The 18,810-nt window shown below is 36.6% G+C and overlaps 1 protein-coding gene and 1 long non-coding RNA gene across 2 annotated transcripts in view; both read left to right on the top strand.

Annotated features, from left to right (window-relative positions):
- Positions 1-790: 790 nt before the first annotated feature.
- Positions 791-6,885, top strand: LOC133521999 (uncharacterized). The gene is made up of 2 exons (XR_009799974.1): positions 791-3,456; positions 6,360-6,885. It is a non-coding gene; the product is annotated as an uncharacterized LOC133521999 (long non-coding RNA).
- A 7,979-nt stretch (positions 6,886-14,864) lies between these two features.
- The window catches only part of LOC133521998 (uncharacterized), an 81,953-nt gene continuing 78,007 nt past the window's right edge, over positions 14,865-18,810 (top strand). The window contains exon 1 of the mRNA XM_061857168.1: positions 14,865-15,238. The gene's annotated coding sequence lies outside the window, so the exon portion shown is untranslated. The remainder of the gene's footprint in view (positions 15,239-18,810) is intronic.

The raw sequence follows: 18,810 nt of genomic DNA, 5'->3' as shown, positions 1-18,810 counted from the left end.
CTCCATAAACATGTGGTTGAGATTACCAGATTTGAATAGATTCAACAATCTACAAGACATTGTTGAATTTTCCAAAATATTTACATTAAAGTCGCCGCATATAAATAATTTCTTACTAGAAGATGATATTTTAAGTAGTACAGAATCCATTACACTTTCAAATATTTCAAAATTACTTAATGGCGGCCTATACACACAGACAACAATAAATTGCTCCAATTCTACTGCACTTAGTTCTATAGTCCGTTCAACAGACATGGATACAATATCCTTACGTTCCTTAAATTTTAACTGATTATTTAATATAATTAACGACCCACCATGTATGGAACTAATTCTGGTGAACGAACTTCCCACCTGATGATTATTAAATTGAGGCATTAATTCATTATTTGTTAACCAATGTTCAGTAATACATAAAATATCAACATAAAAATCGTTCATAAAAAGTTCAATCTGTAAATCTTTTCCTCTAATACATTGAATGTTTTGATGCATCAGGTGGATATACTTTCCATGTTTACAGTATTTTTCATTATATTTATTTAAAACTAAATTGCCAGAGACAGAATCTTTTGTCTTAACAGCTAGTTTAAATCATTGGTTATGACTGGAACCAATTCCAAGCTCATACTGGGCTGCTCAATAGGAGCAGAGTTGTCTGCCAAATTCTTGGCAGAAATGTCAAGTAAATAGGATAGCGATAAAGCTATTTGTATACTGCTACCTAGATATTTGGTATGTACAGTTTTCGATACATTTTACACACGAAATAATAATAATACGAACGTGTCGATTGCGGCGACATTTTCGGTTCGTTACTCGCTAGACATAAGTACACCAATCAACCGACATTTTCTCGACTTTCTTGTCGCTTTTCACCCGAAAATCAAGCTGAGATTCGTTGTTCGTTGGTTGTAGGTAGAAATGAGTTTTTTTTTAAACAAATTTACCGAATATCATGAGTGATATTTACCCCTGGCTTTCAGGTTAAGGAAAATATCGTAAAGGAAATTTGCGAAGAAATCTATATAAGTCGTGTGCCCAGCAGTATGTACTCGTATGATAATGAGATTTATTTGAACTGGGTAAACTTACTGTTAGTGTTGCATATATGTTGCCTGTATGGTGTGGTGACGTGGACCATAAGAGAGAGCGAAAAGAAAAGGATAGAAGCGCTGGAGGAGAATGCTTGGAGTAAGTTCAGTATCTTGGACTTGATTAAATCCGAACAAACGACTCCATACTTCAATAACTCGACATAAAGCAGCATTTATGGTGTAAGCTCGAATAGCTTCCTTGGGTACGTCTCACATAGAGAAAACTAGGCAATAAAGCGTCTTGTGATACAGGGCAAAGTTGGCGGAAACCGAGCGCGCGGAAGATCTCCCATGAGATGGACGGATTAAATTAAAGCAGCTGAAGACGGCCCTGTTAATACCTAAGTCCACCCGGAGAGCTGTTGCCAGATGGGAATTGCGGAAAATCCTAAAGCGCGTTACCGCAAAAAAATATGAACACACGATCACCTGCTAAGAGTGCAACGCAAAATAGGTAAATGTAGGTATTAAATTTGTATTAGTATTCGTTTATTTGTATTGCATCTTAAAACGTTATTAAACAAAGCTACGTTAAGCTACACGATGTGGAACGCTGCGTTAATTATAAGCAAAATAACATAAATACACGTATACGATTACCTATTTGCACACGTCCAATGTAAACACAAATGTGGGAGGCTGTCGACATTTTCAGTTCGTTAGTCGCTCGTCGGGAGCCTTTTCAGTTCATTCGGATGTGGATACATCCGTTTAGCTGCCTGTCAAAGCAAAATCAGGTAGTGTGACATGGGACTGAGTTCCGAAATGCGGTAATGACCTATCAACATTGGGAGGAAAACGTCAATTGATATTTTTGTATCGTAATCGCTCGATATCCTGAATGTATGTAAACATGACGTTACTTAAAATTTCATTGTTTCCGAATAAAAACAGTTGAAGGAGTCGCCGTCGTCGGATACGGCGAGGAGGACTATATATATATACTTAAAAATACTTACCTTTTTTCCTTTCAGTAGTTACCCAATATATAATATGTCCTGTATTTTTACAGTGATTACGTTTTCTAACTCGCGAATTGTCGGGAATGGGTCCTTTTATCTTTTGTTTCCAGTCTTTTCCTCTATTGAATCCATTTCTCTTTGCACCGTTATCTTCTGATGATGGTTTTTATTGCTATGAACAATTCAACAAACGATTTGTTACGGATAAGGGATATAAATTACACCATTATCGTTTTCCTTTTTTCTACAGCTTTATAGATTATCCTTAATTCATTAACTTCTAAAAACATAAGAATAGCCCTTAATCTATAATTATATTTAGAAGTAACAAGTATGTATTTTATAACTTATAAGTTTTGATATAAACTCCGTATATGTATACAAATATCTAGGACAGTTGCATTTATTTTTCCTTAAGTTGTATTTATTTTTGCAACTCGCTGTAGTCGCTGTACAGAATTAAATCACAATTAAATTATATATGTAAGGGAATCCCCAGTGACTTAAAACTTGGTAGAATTCTCTTGGGGAACTGCTCAAGGAATGACGCGATATTAAATTAACTTTGTAGTGCTAGCTTGAATTTCTTTACCAGTGCGAGCTCACTGGCGGCAAGCCAACTCGAGAAACAAACAACTTGCCGACGAAAATATATTGGCAGTAAAATTGTAGGATTTTTGAAGACAGCAGCTTACTACAAGGGTGAAATGTCTGAGGAAACAACGATTTTATCTCATTTAAGTACCTAGGCAGTGCTAAGCCTAATGTTTGATCTTGAATTCTGTCTGAGGGCAAGTCTTTCAGATAGTTGTTTAATATTTGTATGCAGAACTAAAAACGACTTTTCGCATTGTATAGTTTTCCCGGTCACCCGCTGCTTTGTTTGGGTTCAGAATGTTTATTATTGGTATACAAGTATGTGTAGTCATCTCTCTATATCTGACGCGGTGAATTATGATCCCAATGACAGTTCCTTTTTCGTATGGAGTAACTGTTAATGTAATAAGTTTTTAATTTTTTTTGGTACTCTTTTTTTTTATTTAACAATGTAACAATTAAGTTATTAAAATACGGTAAAAATCTATTCCTTCAACTATTTTTTAAATGAAGTCTTTCCAAAACTGATTTTAAGGAACCGTTATAGGGATCATCATTCGCGTAAGTTTCAATTCCATACTTTGTGGTAAAATGTTAAAGGTAAATTCTTCGTCCATTATGTTATGACATTGTAATTTTCAGATATATAGGCGATGATGATGTTGAGCATAACTGATAAACAAGGACACCAGGCTAGAATCTCCAATACTGAACAGATTTAATGCCTGACGATAACGAGGGTCAATATTAACGATAGAGAATGTCCCCAAAATGCCACAGATGACGGTGCACATCTCGTAAGTATAGGCTACTAACCTAACCAATATACCGAGTGCTCCACTCCGACATTGCAGGTCGTCAAATGCGAGTGGACCAATAACATTTTAAGGCTCTCAATGTCTAGGTATTCCAGATTCATAGTCAAATAATGTCGCGATATGAATGCATCTCGATTCGAGAGCACCACTGAAATACGAGAACAGTCGTTGGAAAGCCATTAAATTGAAGTTATGCGAATTACGATGAAAGCTTGACTGATCGCATTAATATGTCTGTCACGTCCACAGCCGAAACATGAATGGTATATATAGATACCTACGCTAAAATCCATGGAGTCATAGGGCGCGTGACAGCAAAAATCATACCTTCATTCATACACCTTAATCTTTCTTCGAGTAATCGATTTATTGGGTTTGCATGTATATATAAACTCTTTATTGTACAAAACACAAAACACAAATATGGCACAGGAACAGGATAGGCAGTACAAAGGCACACTTATATACTTTATGGTTTATACATTGGAGGCATTGTGATGATATGCATGTTTCTAGAAGTACCTATTATGTCTAACCACTAAGTAGGTGCTTCTATAAACATAGCTGTCTTAGTAATTATTTAGTGATAAGTTTGTACACATTAACATAGCTTTAAGTGCATACTAACATATTTATGAGTCTAAAGTTACTTGAAATAAATGATTAAATAAAAATAAAAATATAGGTATTGTATAAAAACAGCGATTGATAATAAACATAGATGAAGCTTTGCAAAATGACCCCACACATATTGTGCCGAAGCGGGCGGGGCGTCAACTTTGTGCCGCGGAGCTATTTAGTTCGCAAATGGCGGCCCGTTGTCACAGTCGTAGCAAGAAGTATTAAAATTATATCTTTAATAAAAGAAATATGCCTTATTGTGCGGATAAATGATGTGCTAGTAGTTCCAACAAACACTGGAAACAATATGGGATTACTTTTCACGTATAGTTTAGCTAGGATCATATTATTTTGATTTCTCTTGATCACAACAGGCTTTATATGGGGATGATGTTATGCATTTTAAACAATCGTTGATATTAAGAAACTTTCATTTTAAATTTGTTCAGGTTGTTATTTTGACAATTTAAATTCGTGATAGTAAATACGAATCGTCGTTGTAGGTGGCGCTTTTTTATGTGTAGGTACATTTTCACTAAGTAAAGTAAAGATCTCGCTGCTATTTATAACTTTTCGTTAAATTCGCGGAAGGCTGGACCGATTTGGCTAATTTTGGTATTGCAATATTTCTAGGTCCAGGGACGGTTTGAATGGTGAAAAAATATGGAAAGAATGCAAGTGTGGGTGTTAAACCTACGTGGATCGTAAATAATAATGCACGCACTTAATAAACAATATGTAATGTTTGAATGGTGAAAAAATATGGAAAGAATGCAAGTGTGGGTGTTAAACCTACGTGGATCGTAAATAATAATGCACGCACTTAATAAACAATATGTAATGTTCGAAATACAGTTAAAAAGTTATTATTATTTAAGTTAGTAGGTATTAAACACAAGCGGTTAGCACAGGCACATACAGTTCACCGAAACACTAGTTAGGTTCATGCACCATACCATTTATATTAGTCCGTGAATCCATAGGTTAGTATCACGATAAGCTACTAGTCAAGTACGCGGATAGGATTTAACTGGCGTTGACGATGTGCGAGCGATCGATTCCGTGACGTAAGTAACACTAATGACAGACGCGGGCGCCGGGCGGCGCGGCGCACGCGTTACCGACGGTCCAGCAACGGTTGCCAGCCCGCGCGCCGCCATGTTGTCGGCTGTCGTGAGTGGGTCCACCCGAAAAAGGTTTTGTGACTCTGTTTTGTTTGCGTACTTTGATGTGGAGTAGGCCCCACAAAGAAAATACTTAGTAAAAACAATAATGATATTTTCCCATTCCCATACAAACTGTTCCTACGACGACGTGTTCAATACGAATTTCTGCATGAACGATACAATGTATTAATTGGTTCGGAGGCTTAATTCCCTTTAAACACGTGCGACAAACGAACAAATAATAAGCCTATACAGGGTGATTCAGGAGACGTGAGCAGGATCAAGCTTGAGCATTCAGTAAGTTATAAGCAACTGTTTCGTACCAGTATTTGTGAGATTAACGTTCTTTTATTTTTTACTGTTAAAAAAAAATGTTATAATTTATTTACGCCATGTATGGTCACCCTATTTGTTTTATCCATAACAAGTGACAAATTGAATGTCATCGGAGTCTGGTTACTTTTGAAAAATCGTATCTCACTCAAGTGTGACATTTTGTTTTCTTCATAATCAAACTGCTGTCATAACGGTTAAAGAGGTTTTATCTTTCTTAATTAAGTGTTGTAGGGTGTCCATGATTGTAGATTATCAAATTTGTCCTTCCAAAAAAGTTAAATAACAGAAATAAAGCGAGATTGTTTTACTTAAATATGATGATGAACGGTTCATTAACATTTACTGATTGTGTAGGCTTAGTCCTGCTCACGTCTCATGAATCACCCTGTATATATTTACTCTTTAAAATAAAATAACAAATTATCATACAAAATATAGCATTTAAAACGTTCTATATCGCATGAAACCGTCTACGTGGAGTTGGTTTCCATTGTCATGTATTTTCAAGTGTCAATGCTACAGCCAATCACAGCGCCTTATTTTATAATACACCAATCGTAGTTTGGGTGGTTTAAATTGACTAATCATGGTCAAACGCAGTTTCGTCGTTGAAAACAAGATGTCAACATCGACGAGTTGCAATTGGTCCGTTATGAGTACTGCGTGTTTTAATAGTGGGGCCACTTTTACGCTGATATTTTGTTTGAGATTAGTCTTCTATGTTTTTTTCGTTCGCTGTATAAAAGTAAGTACTTACAGGTCAGTATCATAAAACTGGGCTCACGATCCATTCTACAGTTCCTGACACGCATATTCATTAGGCATCGGTACTAATGATCATTAGCGAATCGCACAGCCATTCTGCGTACTAATCTGGTCCTTTCACGCTTCTGATGAGTCAACCAGGGTGATTAATACGTGTAGGACAATGAGGCCGGTTTTCACTTGATATTTACTAAGTGATATCGTAAGATTTTTGATCATTATTTTTGAATGTTAATATATTCAGAATTCTGGTAGCGTAATTATTTTTTAATAAAAAAAAATCTTTTATTTCGGACAGAGTCCATAAACATCTTAATGCTACTCGTAATAATGTGGGCTTCAAAAATGTTTGCAGTTTCTTTCAAACTTGTCGGTGATCACTTCTGTCATTATATCTTTGTAAAAGGTTTCTAGAATAGATAAGTGTCCTAATGTGTAAAACCTAACGAACTGTAATTTTATAATGAAAAATCATGGCAGTGTCTAAAGACTCGCATGTAAATTAGACTATTTGGATCTATATCTTAGTTTTATTACACAGGCACGTGACCGCACATTTCTAGCTAAGAACAATGAGTAACTACAAGTCGGAACATGGTTACCTTACTAACTAGAACATGAAGCGAAAATTGAATTGTAAATTTACTGTTAGCATATTCAGCGCAAGTTTCTTCAGATTCTTCAATTTATGCCGTTCTAGCAACGAATTCATCCCATCACCTGTGGATTGCAGCGTTGGCAGCGCGCCAACGAAGTTTTGGGCTCGGCTCGTCTCGGCGATAGCAATTACTGGGCAAACTGGCCCGGAAAATTGTACCCCACCGACACATTAATAATATAAATTAGCGCGCCCAACACTTTTACTTCGAGTACCAATTAGAGCAGGTGAGGGTTTAAATAATATTACCCTGTTTAGACAAAAGTCTACGGACCTTGGGTCATTAAGAATGTTATAGAAATGGAGAATAAACAGTCCAGTCATTTTATAACTATTGACCCGATTCGAATTTTAATCTACGTCAAATATTAGGTCTAGATACGATGTGGATCGGATATTTCAGTGTCAAAAGTGACGTTTAATCAAACAAAAACGTTATTTATAAATAAAATATATCTAAAGGGAATGTCCTATTTAGGTAACTCCAGAATATCACATGGTAAACGTATATCCTAATCCCTGCTGCGCTCGCATTACAGAAGCAATTTTCGCAACCCGATCTAACTTGCTACGGTTTACGGCATTACGTATGTATGTACGTATGTCTATCTAGGTAGAAATAGCAATATAAATAAACTTAATAGTGTCCAGATTTAAATCCAATGTAGAATAGGTAAACTTTTGCCCATGCACGTACATGGCCACGTAGGTATCGTCATCATCCTAGTGCCCTGCATTTTTGCCGTAGCTCATTTATGCAGGCCAAGAATTATAACAGGCACTTGTTAATACGAATAAGCTGCTTATCACGGTTGCACTACATTTTATACATATAAATACTTTTCGTGTAATATAGTTTGAAATATCGTCATTTTGAATAGCGTAATACAAGGCAATATGTACAAAACGTTATTCTTGGTATAATGGTTATAGGGTATATTTACACTTCCTCTAATATACACTGCAATAATTATTACAATAAAACATATTTGTTATAACTATAGTGACATTACATAATTATATGAAGTACTCAAAAAATAAATAGCACCGAGGAATGTGGGTTCGGTTAGGTTAAAACTGTGACCCCACACAAACAAATATCTAGCAAAAAGTGGGTTAGGTTAGGTTAGAACTGCGACCCCGCCTAAAAATAATGTTTTTGATTGTATAAAGTATAACGTTATATGAAAATATAAAATAACAATAGCCATTATACAATATGTATTTATACTAGTTAGAAATTATATTAAAATATGCATTATATAAATTACAGTTAAGATTAAAACATAATATAAGTAACATAATAAACGTATACGAGTAATAATAATTACATTATAAGAAAGAATTATACAGGCTGTTTCTTTAGTCACCAGAAATAATTTACGGGGTGAATATTTAGGTCATATTGAGCAACTTTTACTATGGCACCAAAAAGTGGTTGTTTCATTCATTTTGGCTGTCTGACCTTGATGTTTCTACTCGTATAGGAGACTAAATTTGTATGATATTTTTATGAGAGAGCTCAACGAGGGTGCGGTGTGTTAGGGTCGGCAACGTGCATGTAACTCCTCTGGAGAAACTGCTTACCGTCAGGCGAGCCGTATGCTTGTTTGCCTTCAACGAAGTATTTAAAAATATATTTTTTAGCGATTTCGGGGTTGGTCCCATAGTAAAAGTTGCTCAGTATGACCTATTTATTAAACCCGTAAATTATTGCAGGTGACTAACTCTACAACCTGTATATGAAATGGCGTTATGGCAAATGTATGATAGTATTTTTATAATTATAATGTAATGTTTAACATTACACACTCGCTGATAACGGCTAAATGATGTTTTGTACAAGTTCCGAAGAACTCATTGGTACGAGCCGGGGTTCGAACCCCGATAGGCTTTATAGCCTGGTTTTTGTAACTTGGTTCGCAGGTTAGAACTACCGTTAGCCTGCCAAAGCTATACCCACCTCGCTCGCTTTGCCCACGGACCTAACCATTGTGTTTAATAAGACAAATTCCCCCAATCCACAACCAAAGCTCAAACGTTTTTATTTCAGTCCCTTAGGCGCTTCGTTGAAAATATGATGACGGCAAAAAATTATTAGAAGTAAAACCGTTTTAGGCTTTCCCCGTAACGATCTTTAAAAAGTTTATGAAGTTGTTACATCTGCCTCAGGTCGCTCTTTTGGAACAGAGGTGAGACTTTATCTTTTCGACTTTGTACTTTAACTTAAGAAAGTTGGCGAGATATTCATTCGATTTATATTTGAGAAACGTTTGGTTCTTAGTAGATATCTTTATTTTGTTTGTTATGTGGCCTCTTTTTACAACTGCTTGTATTAATTCTGCTTGCTACTTAATTTAATAAAAAAAAAATAGTAAAAAGACATGTAGGTACTGTACAAATACTTTTATTAACCGTCTAGTAAATGAAAGCAGAATAAAGCTAATACTTTTTTAAAGCACTGAGAATAAATTAATAAAGTAGTTGGAGTAATTCAAACTACTTTGAATTAAGATATATTGTAAAGCAAATTTTATTAAATCAAATCTTAATTAATAAACTAATTAAACTTCTAAAACCTATTAATCTAAAGGTGGATGTTATTAAGGTGCAGTGGGTACAACCAATTTTGAAAGAATGGACAGGTTTTTAGAACATAGTTAATACGGTTGCCAAAAATATTTTGTTATTTAAAAATGTAAACACGTATCAGTGAAAGGATAAGGATCAAAGTCAAATGGCGTTCTAAAAGTTTTAATTATGTGTCGAAAGATGGCAGTCAATTTACTGTGGCTACAAAGTTTTCTTTGACAATCCACGTCTATTTCAAATTCTCTTTGGTATTGGAGCTTCGGGTGGCTTCGGTAATAATAGCGTAAACGCCAACCGCCAGAAGGTACCTTTACTCGTGGGATGTCACATTTAGTACACGAGTTAAAGTTAAAAGTAATAAGACACTTATAATACGACACGATATAATACCTGTTCTTAGTATTATAAACTTTAATAGCTTTAATTACCCAGCGAGTACTATGTAGTTGCGAAGACTATTTAACGAAACTTTAAAACTCAGCTAAGGCTTCTGCAGTCCTGAGCAACAAACTTGGCTAATGAAGGCACCTTTGCCCACTGGCTTGTGAGAATACGAGTGTCTCAAGAAAAACTTTGAGACACTTTGCGTTTATAAATTATTTATGAACCAACCGATGGTCAATTTTGTAGGGTAGGTATGTATAATTACATACTTAGAATTTTTTTTAGCAATTAACCAAACCGGCAATTTTGATGTAGGTATTTTTTTACGTAAGTGTGAACATTTTTAAAACCTAGCAGATCTGATGTCTTAAGAAATCAAGACCTGATGATTTCCATAGGTAAAGTTTGAGACTTAAGTTCTTGTTATGCCACGTTCCGGAGACTTAAAGTTGGCGTCGCCGCAGGAGTTACTATTAAATTATTATGATATGGAAGTTAGGCCCTGTTATCAGCTAGCTAAATTTGATGTCACATAACATTGTAATAGTTTCGTAACTTGTGTCAAGAACTTTCAGGTAATAGATGTTAATGAAAGAAGAAAGAATGAAAGAAAATACATTTATTTATGACAAAACAGACACGGATGACAAAAACATGTTGACAATACAATGAATTAACATTTAGCGCAAAATGCCATGAAAGGGTCACAACTCAGCATGAAGCTGGCAAAGCCAGCGCTGTTCTTCCGTAATGGATAGGTACATACGTTTTATAGATAATAAAGTACAGTATTATTACTGTGATCATCATACGAGTAAGTTATCATATGTCTGCGACCTGACTAACTCGGTTTCAACAACACTAAGCGCCACTTGTACCATTCCACTAACCCGGGGTTAACCAGTTACAACGTTAACCCAGTGTCAACTTGTACTGGTAACCATGGTAACTCCAGGTTTAACCAGTTAACCCCGGGTTAGTGATTTGTACGAGTGGCTCTAAGTGACACTTGCATCAACCGGTTAACCCCGGGTTATTGGGATGGTGCAAGTGGTGCTATTAAGTATTTGACGGATCGCCTCAATATATCGATTATGATGTGATGTTGTTACATGTGTAATTTGCTTTAGATGGTACACTTTTCGTCAAGGAATTATATTTTCTGTATCATAATTCCATGTTATAATTGAATACACTACAAATTTGTAAATTATAAGTATTTTTATTTCGAAAAATGGAATCGTTGCATTGTTTATTAAAATTCGAGTTGTGTTAATCAACCAACTGCAGGTAGTACCTACTTATTCGACGCGATTCGTCATGAAACACAAAGGCCTTTAAAACTGATGGGCATTGGCACACTTCATGGATTAAGCCAGGGGTTCCCAAAGTGTGCGCCGCGGCGCCCTGGTGCGCCGTAGAAAGTAAAGAGGGGCGCCGTGAGTTCTATCATTATCCGAAACCACAAATATTCGCGGGTACCTATTTGAGCGCTCGCATCGGTAAATGATATAGCGTCGTGTCACTCTTTTTCGACCGTGATTTTAAATTTACAAGGGCGCCGTTGCAAAATACTACACTTGTAAATGCGCCGCAGGTTGAAAAAGATTGGGAAACCCTGGATTAAGCCGAAAATTGAGAATTTTACTGGAAGGTGTGCGCTGGACAGTTTTCAACATTGTATTCATTTACATGAAATTTAATAAGCAGTGCTGTGAGTTATTCTATGGAAAGCGTATTCTGTTTGTAATAAAAGGTTATGAATTTGATCTGCGGTGGCAACATGGTTCGATTTTTATCACTAGTCACTATGCCCGTCACTTTCGTACTTGCATACTTGTTAGAACGTGACAGGCATGGTGACAAATGATAAAGAGTCGACCATCTTAGCCCTCTTACTCGAATTGTTATGGATATCATCTGTCAATGTCAAAAGTAGCATTTCTTCAACTAGAAACGGCACTTTAAAACATTATTTTACAGTACATATGGGGCTACTTTATAGCACTAGTGCGAGAAGTAGCATATTATGTTACTGTGTCGAACATTTAAAGGGCCATATGTACTGTAAAACGTTGTACGATACATGTGCGAATAGGTAATTCGCAACTCGTGTCGATTTAAAACACTCCCTTCGGTCGTGTTTTAATTTATCGCCACTCGTTTCGAATTTCCTATTTTTCGCACTTGTATCGTAATGTACTATTTTACACTCGTGTACGCGTTTTGTTATTATTATATTCATTCATCATTCTACTTTCATCCACTCATAGAGTTAGTCTGCAACGATTTTGATAGCACACAGTTATTTATACGCCATAATTTTATAGAAGCTTGACGTTTAAGATAACACTTGCACTGTGTGTGTTATCACCTTTGCAAACTTTTCTTAGTCTGACTCAACGAGCGAGAGTCTGACTGATGAACATTTTTTCATTACCTATCCTATAAAATGTCATATTTCTAGAAAGTATGTGATAATTTGAGCTCTCAGAGACGACAGAGACTACGACGCGACGCTACGCCGTAGCATCGTCTACGGTAGTCCGTAGCTCCGTAGCAACGTATTAACGTTCTTGTGAAGAATATTCAGAAACGTTGAATGTGATACCAATTGGTTTTTATAATCAGGAACGGTATTCCGATTTTACAGTTTGAATTATTAATGTTTTGTATGGTCGTATGATTTTGACACGATTCGCAGCACACACAGACCCGACTGTTAGTGCATTTGTGCACCAATCAGTGAACGTCAAGGTCGTATCATGACAATGACAAGATCAAATAAATTGTAAATTTATATTAACACAAGTCATCACATATTTTAAGTCGAAGATTGGTCGACATAGTTCGATCCATAAAGAGGAGCTTCAACGGGCGTCTGCCCGCAGTCTGCGTTGACGGACCGACGCAGACTGCGGGTTGTGCAGCTCTCCCGATGGAGCTCCTCGTTATGGAGCGGAGCATGTCGTGCAATCTCACACTTGAAATACGCGAGCGACCCATTTTATTATGTTTAATATTGAATGTCTTTGTCTCACGGAAGTTCTGTTATTAAAATTGTTATTTTTTTATGATACACTTCCAGATCGTCATACGTAGAAAGTAAATTGCTGTCATATTTTACGTTTCTGAATAGGCCACCTGCCATTCTTTATTAGCTACTTACATATATTATAGGTAGTTAACGCGATAAGTAAAAGGTGTTTCATAAGAGTAAGAAGGGCAAATTCTCATTAACGACTTACATGCAATAAACAACTTTATGCTAGCTCAGCGTGGTCGAGATTCGCAAAAAGTAGGACGGTTGATTGTGAGAATCATAATCATGACATTCATGACGAAGCAAAGTACTCGGAAACCACTCTCATTTATTCATAACCATTTTAACTATTCAATATCCTAAACAACAAACGAAGCCATCGTTGTAACTTTCGCTCGCTGTAACTTTCCAACAGAGAAAATTCGGTTATTTTGAATCGTGGCAAATTTCTGCGTAACCACGTCTGTGAGGTTAACCAACACTTATAAACTCAGCGGCGGTCAGAATTATTTTACATGAAACTTTATTACATTATTCTGCTCTCGCACAATAGTAATTACAATGTGGTGAAGATCGGCAAAATAAATAAAAAATTTCGTGAGTGAATAAATAAAATAGTTATTGTCTGCATGTTCTATGTCGCCACGCCGTTATTACACCAATGCACCACGGCGCATTGTGGGCTGAAATTCGGCTCTCAGCATTGTTATAGTAACTTTTGAATTTGGGACAATATGGCATCAAGAATGTCGAGTTATGATTTTTCGAACAAAAATTCATTTCTTTCAAAAACCGCAAAAACAAACCGTAATATCCTAAACCATCTGCGAGGATATTACGGTTTGTTTTTGCGGTACTATGAATTATTTGTGGTTTTTTGGCATATTACATATTTCGGTCACGGGTACGGGTGCGGTTTTTTTAAATCGTTAATGATCTATATGGAAAAGAGTGAAATACCGAAATTTATATTTGAAAGTTTTTTTTATTGAAATGTCTTTTGACTATCATTTTTATGCTCAAATCATAACTTGACACTTTTATGTCAAATAAATTCTAAAGTTACCATAATAATGCTGGGCAAAACCTATTTCAATAAAAAAATGAAAATAACAATTTTGGTTTCTATGTCAATGAGAGCCGAATTGCAGCCCACAGTGCGGCGGTGCATACATACACTACATAAATTACTTTGCTTTCGAAGAAATAAATACAGATATATTTCACTAATGTAGGTACCTAAATAAAGCGGTAAACTGAAACAGAAAAAGCTTTTTTTCTTCTCATATATGACATATAAGTCAAGGTTTTTTTCTCATATATAACATCTATTTCAGTTTATAATGGATAAATGATAAAGTAGTAGGTACTTGTATTTACACTTTTACTTTTACTTGTGTTTAGATTTGTTCCCTAGTTGTAAAATGAAGCGGTATTGGATTGTCAAGTGGGTAAGTAATAACCTCAAGAACATCAGTAAAGCAAATACGTAGATTTAGGGTCCCACCCTCTTCTTTTGTCACTCGGGATAAGATAACCTACCTCCGATCTTTTCCTTTAGCTTTTATCTGACGGAAACTATCTAAGAGTACGAAACCACAACAAATTTCTTTTAAGGTTTCGTGTAGGGACATATTATGATAAAATCCAGTACAATCATACCTAACCTAGCTGGTTAATAGACTGTGTAAAGCTAGTGCAGTCGCATATTATCCAATCATCCATATATTTTAAAAATCTCTGTATCTAAGCATATCTCTTCTTTATTTCAACCTACCAAATGTGACCAAGTGTGAAAAGGAGGGGGGGAGGGGTCAAAAAACCTAGAAATTCGATCAAAACCGTAATAAGTTGTTAAATCTGAATCGAGCTCCTGATCAAATGAGGAACAAAGCTCATGTTTCATTTAACACTATTTGCATTTTACAATCGTGACTCGCAAGTAGAGCGCGCGTTGCGGTGGCGGTACAACAATAGCTCTCCCCTCCCCATAGTTGGAGGAAACGAGATTAGTTTCCATGTTGGTCGCAGAATTATTACTATTTGGATTTTGTGTCTCACCTAGTAATTTACCGTTACCAGGAAAGTTGGTCAATTGTTTCCGTATAATTATAATTTAATTTCCGTATAATTATTATCAGTGGCGAGCAGTCGTGTTGGAGGCCAAGATACACTTTGAGTCGCTGCGCCAGAGGAGTAAGTAGTACGTATGATCTCCTCATAGTTTCCTTTTACGCCTAGATCTATCAGGTTATGGGCCCAGCACGCTCCCACTGCGGGTTTATGCAGTTACCTATAAAATAAGATTCTTTCAGTTTACGAAGACACATTCTAACACAATACGGCTACTTACTACGATACACCAATTGGTTAATCTTAGGAGTCTCATGATAACAGAAATGTTTTAAGCTGTTTCGCCGCAATTATTTATAGGTATTGTATGATTTATTAAACTTTCGAACACGAAATTCTCTTGTACAGTCATGTAAATTAGACTCGGTAGTGAGTAGTGACGGCTCAAACCAATGGCAGTACAAAGGAATTTCAAACAAGAATGTGCCTGGCCTGTTATTGACCAATACCTGCTTTAGTAACTCGATTTAATTATTCTCTGATTGCCTGTAATGTTCTGCATACAAAATAAGTACGTCTAATATTCAGTATCACGTTTACAAGGAAGTATTCTTTTGATGCTAATATAGCTGAAAACTACTGCGTCACGTCATGTTACGTGAACCACTTTGTGCCTATTAAAATTTGTCTGAATGCCCGTTGTAACCTGTAAATCTATGAAATGTACCCGGCTGGTTACATAATACCTAGGGATGTACTAAAGGAAAGAAAACACAAGAGTTCACTTGATAGTCGTTTTATTTCTTCTTTCAAAACTCCTACATACCCTAAAAATTCAACTTCTAGCTCAGACTGCTAACGGTAGAGCTGTTGGTTCATTCATATCTGTATTCTTACACTATAGGATAAATCACCAACAAACTAGTTGTTTAATTAAATTTTATTCTGGTAATTATTATATGAAAAGTTACACCTAAGCATTAAATTTGGCGAGCAACACTGTCCATCAGACCTTAGTAAACCTTGATTATGATATTAAAATTATTCATTATAAATGTGACAAAAGCAAAAGGTTACCGATCTATGACAATGACAAAACTTGTTCTACAAGTAAACTATGAGCTTCTTAAGGGCTACCTAAGGGTTTTCTAAGGGTTTCCAAAGGATTTCCTAAGGATTTCCTAAGGTTTTCAAAGGTTTTCAAAGGGCCAACACATACCTGCTGCCACAGACGATGTTTATTCCTCCGAATTAACTCCTCTGCATTCCGCCTGACGAACAAGACAGACGACAGAAAAAGTCTGCTGCAGTCAAAATTAGCATTTGGGTTGGAACTCGTAACAATGGCCGTGAAGGCGTCCCGAACTGGACGAAGAGAAGACCCGTCTCTTACATCAGCCTGCCACGCTCAAGGGCACGCTCCTCTTTCCTCAGCAACTTGGCAAAGGAAAGCAACATTTGCCTCGACCTATTAAAATCCAGAAACCAAAATCTGAATCTCCGGAACTATATACTCGTATTGTCGCGGAGATCGCGAAGTCTGTTATTGTGGTATGTATCATATCTGTCACTCTTAGCGTAATTTTCACTGGTAACACTGACGATCGAGGTCGGCTAGTGATATAGGAGACGGGGGAGAAAGATGGCGGGTACAAGTGGAGACAGGCGATCTGAGTGCTGGGAGGTTACAGGTGGTGTGGCGCGTGCAATCGCGTACAGGATACTCTTGGTAAGCGAAACATATCTATATTCTGATATTTATATATATATAATATATGGATATTGCAGTGACCTTGAGTTAACGACTACCCTGAGAAAGAGCTGAGTTGAAGAATTGATTGATATTCTTTGTGTGTAGCTCGAGTTTGAATGTAACAAGTGAGGTGGCTGGTGTTTATCGGTTTGAGTTACTGGAGGTTAATTATGGAGGCTGATGGATGAGCTGTAGGGGTTGTTGTGGAGGCTCGTCGGGGACCACATGGTCCCCACCTCAGTACTCATCGCATGAGGAGAGTATACAAGTCTGCGGGATGCACGATGAGTTCTATTGTGGAGATTCAGTTGTGCCGTGCATCCACCGATAATAGCCACGGGACTTGGGGCCCTTCTAATTTTCCCCGAGAGTGTTGAGGTTACATTCATAACAAAGAGATACGAGATTGAGAGGAGATGGAATTGTGCGCCCATCGAGTGTTAATTCATGGTCGGTGCAATTGCTATATTACGTTGTGCTTTGTATATGTGTAGATCCATGTAGCGAGGTTATTATTACATCCCCCTGAGAGTAAATCTCCGCTACATGTTTTGGTGTAGATGCTTAAAAATCTGTCAGTTGCGGTTCACGTGTTTGGAATGATGAGAGTTGTCGTACCCAATGTTGAAATACATTCCTTATGGTACTTGATTTTTTTTGGTTTGGGTATGCCCATGGCGGTGCGTACACATGGGATAATTATGACCCATTGTGGTGCGTACACATAGACAGTAATATTACCAAGCCATGAAGAGAATGTGCATATCGCGAGTTTTTTACACGGTGAACCGGCAGACAGAGGAATTCTTGTTTTTATTTCATATTAATCAGCATTTATTTGCGTAGGTTGTGTTATAATATACCGTATAATATATACCGTGTTTGAAAATAATTAATACGGGAGCGGTAATTACGCTTTTTACTCTAGCGACACTGAATTTAGTCTCTGACCACGTTCAGAAACACGCCAATGTTTACGTTTTCGGTCAAATTCATGTGCAAGTTTATTTAGTAAATTTGTCACTCAGCGCACGTTTTCTCGTTAATTTTATTACTACAACATTATTTTTATTGTGTAACGAGGAAAATATATATATTGAAACATTTACTTGTATATTATTTTCCCCATGGACATTATTTACGTTACGGAATATTTATTGTGTTTGGTACGGAACGGTTAGATATTCGGTATGACAGACCGACGGATCGATTGGTCGTGTCGTGTAGAGAATATTTAAGATAGAGTGAAGTTTAGAAATTAGTCTATGGTTTGGTTATGGTTTATTAGTTTTGTAAGCTTACCCGTTTTTGTGAATTGTGATTTGTGATAAAAGTTTGATATAGAAGTAAAAACGAATAAAAGTGTGCAATTACTTAATTAAGGAGTGCCGAAGAGTGGAAGTGGACTGCTATACAAACCGTTGTAAGTAATAGATTTAAGGCGACTCCATTATGAAGTAATAAAGTAGTTACATTTTCATGTAAAAACTAAAATACTTTTATGCTACTTAAACTCGACTTCAAGTAAACGCATTTAATTGCAGATTAGCATCAAGCACAATGCAAGATTCACAGAAGATTTAAAAATAAAATATATCAGTAGCTCGCATTGCGTTTAATATGGACTTTCTGCTTTCCACATTACAATTGCGCCTAGAAAGGCTAGCGGAAGCGTTAAAGGGAGCCGCCGAGGCCCTTAACAGCATTGAGACTGGTGTTGCAAAGGACAGGGTAATTGCCATAAGAATTAACGTTAAGAATAGATTGTCATCGCTCACATCAGATTTAGACAGATATTTGTCTGGGGCGACGGACATAAAAGAAGATTTCTGCAATGAATGCCGGGATATGCAAATAAAAGCCGAGGACACCCTGACCGAACTAGAAGTCGCGGTAAAATTATACTGCCATGAAGTAGAAAATGGTCATAGAACGCGTCTGC

The sequence above is a fragment of the Cydia pomonella genome, chromosome 10, assembly GCF_033807575.1.
Source record: "Cydia pomonella isolate Wapato2018A chromosome 10, ilCydPomo1, whole genome shotgun sequence".
NCBI classification, from domain to species: domain Eukaryota; kingdom Metazoa; phylum Arthropoda; class Insecta; order Lepidoptera; family Tortricidae; genus Cydia; species Cydia pomonella.
This window is presented reverse-complemented; position numbering and strand designations above follow the sequence as displayed.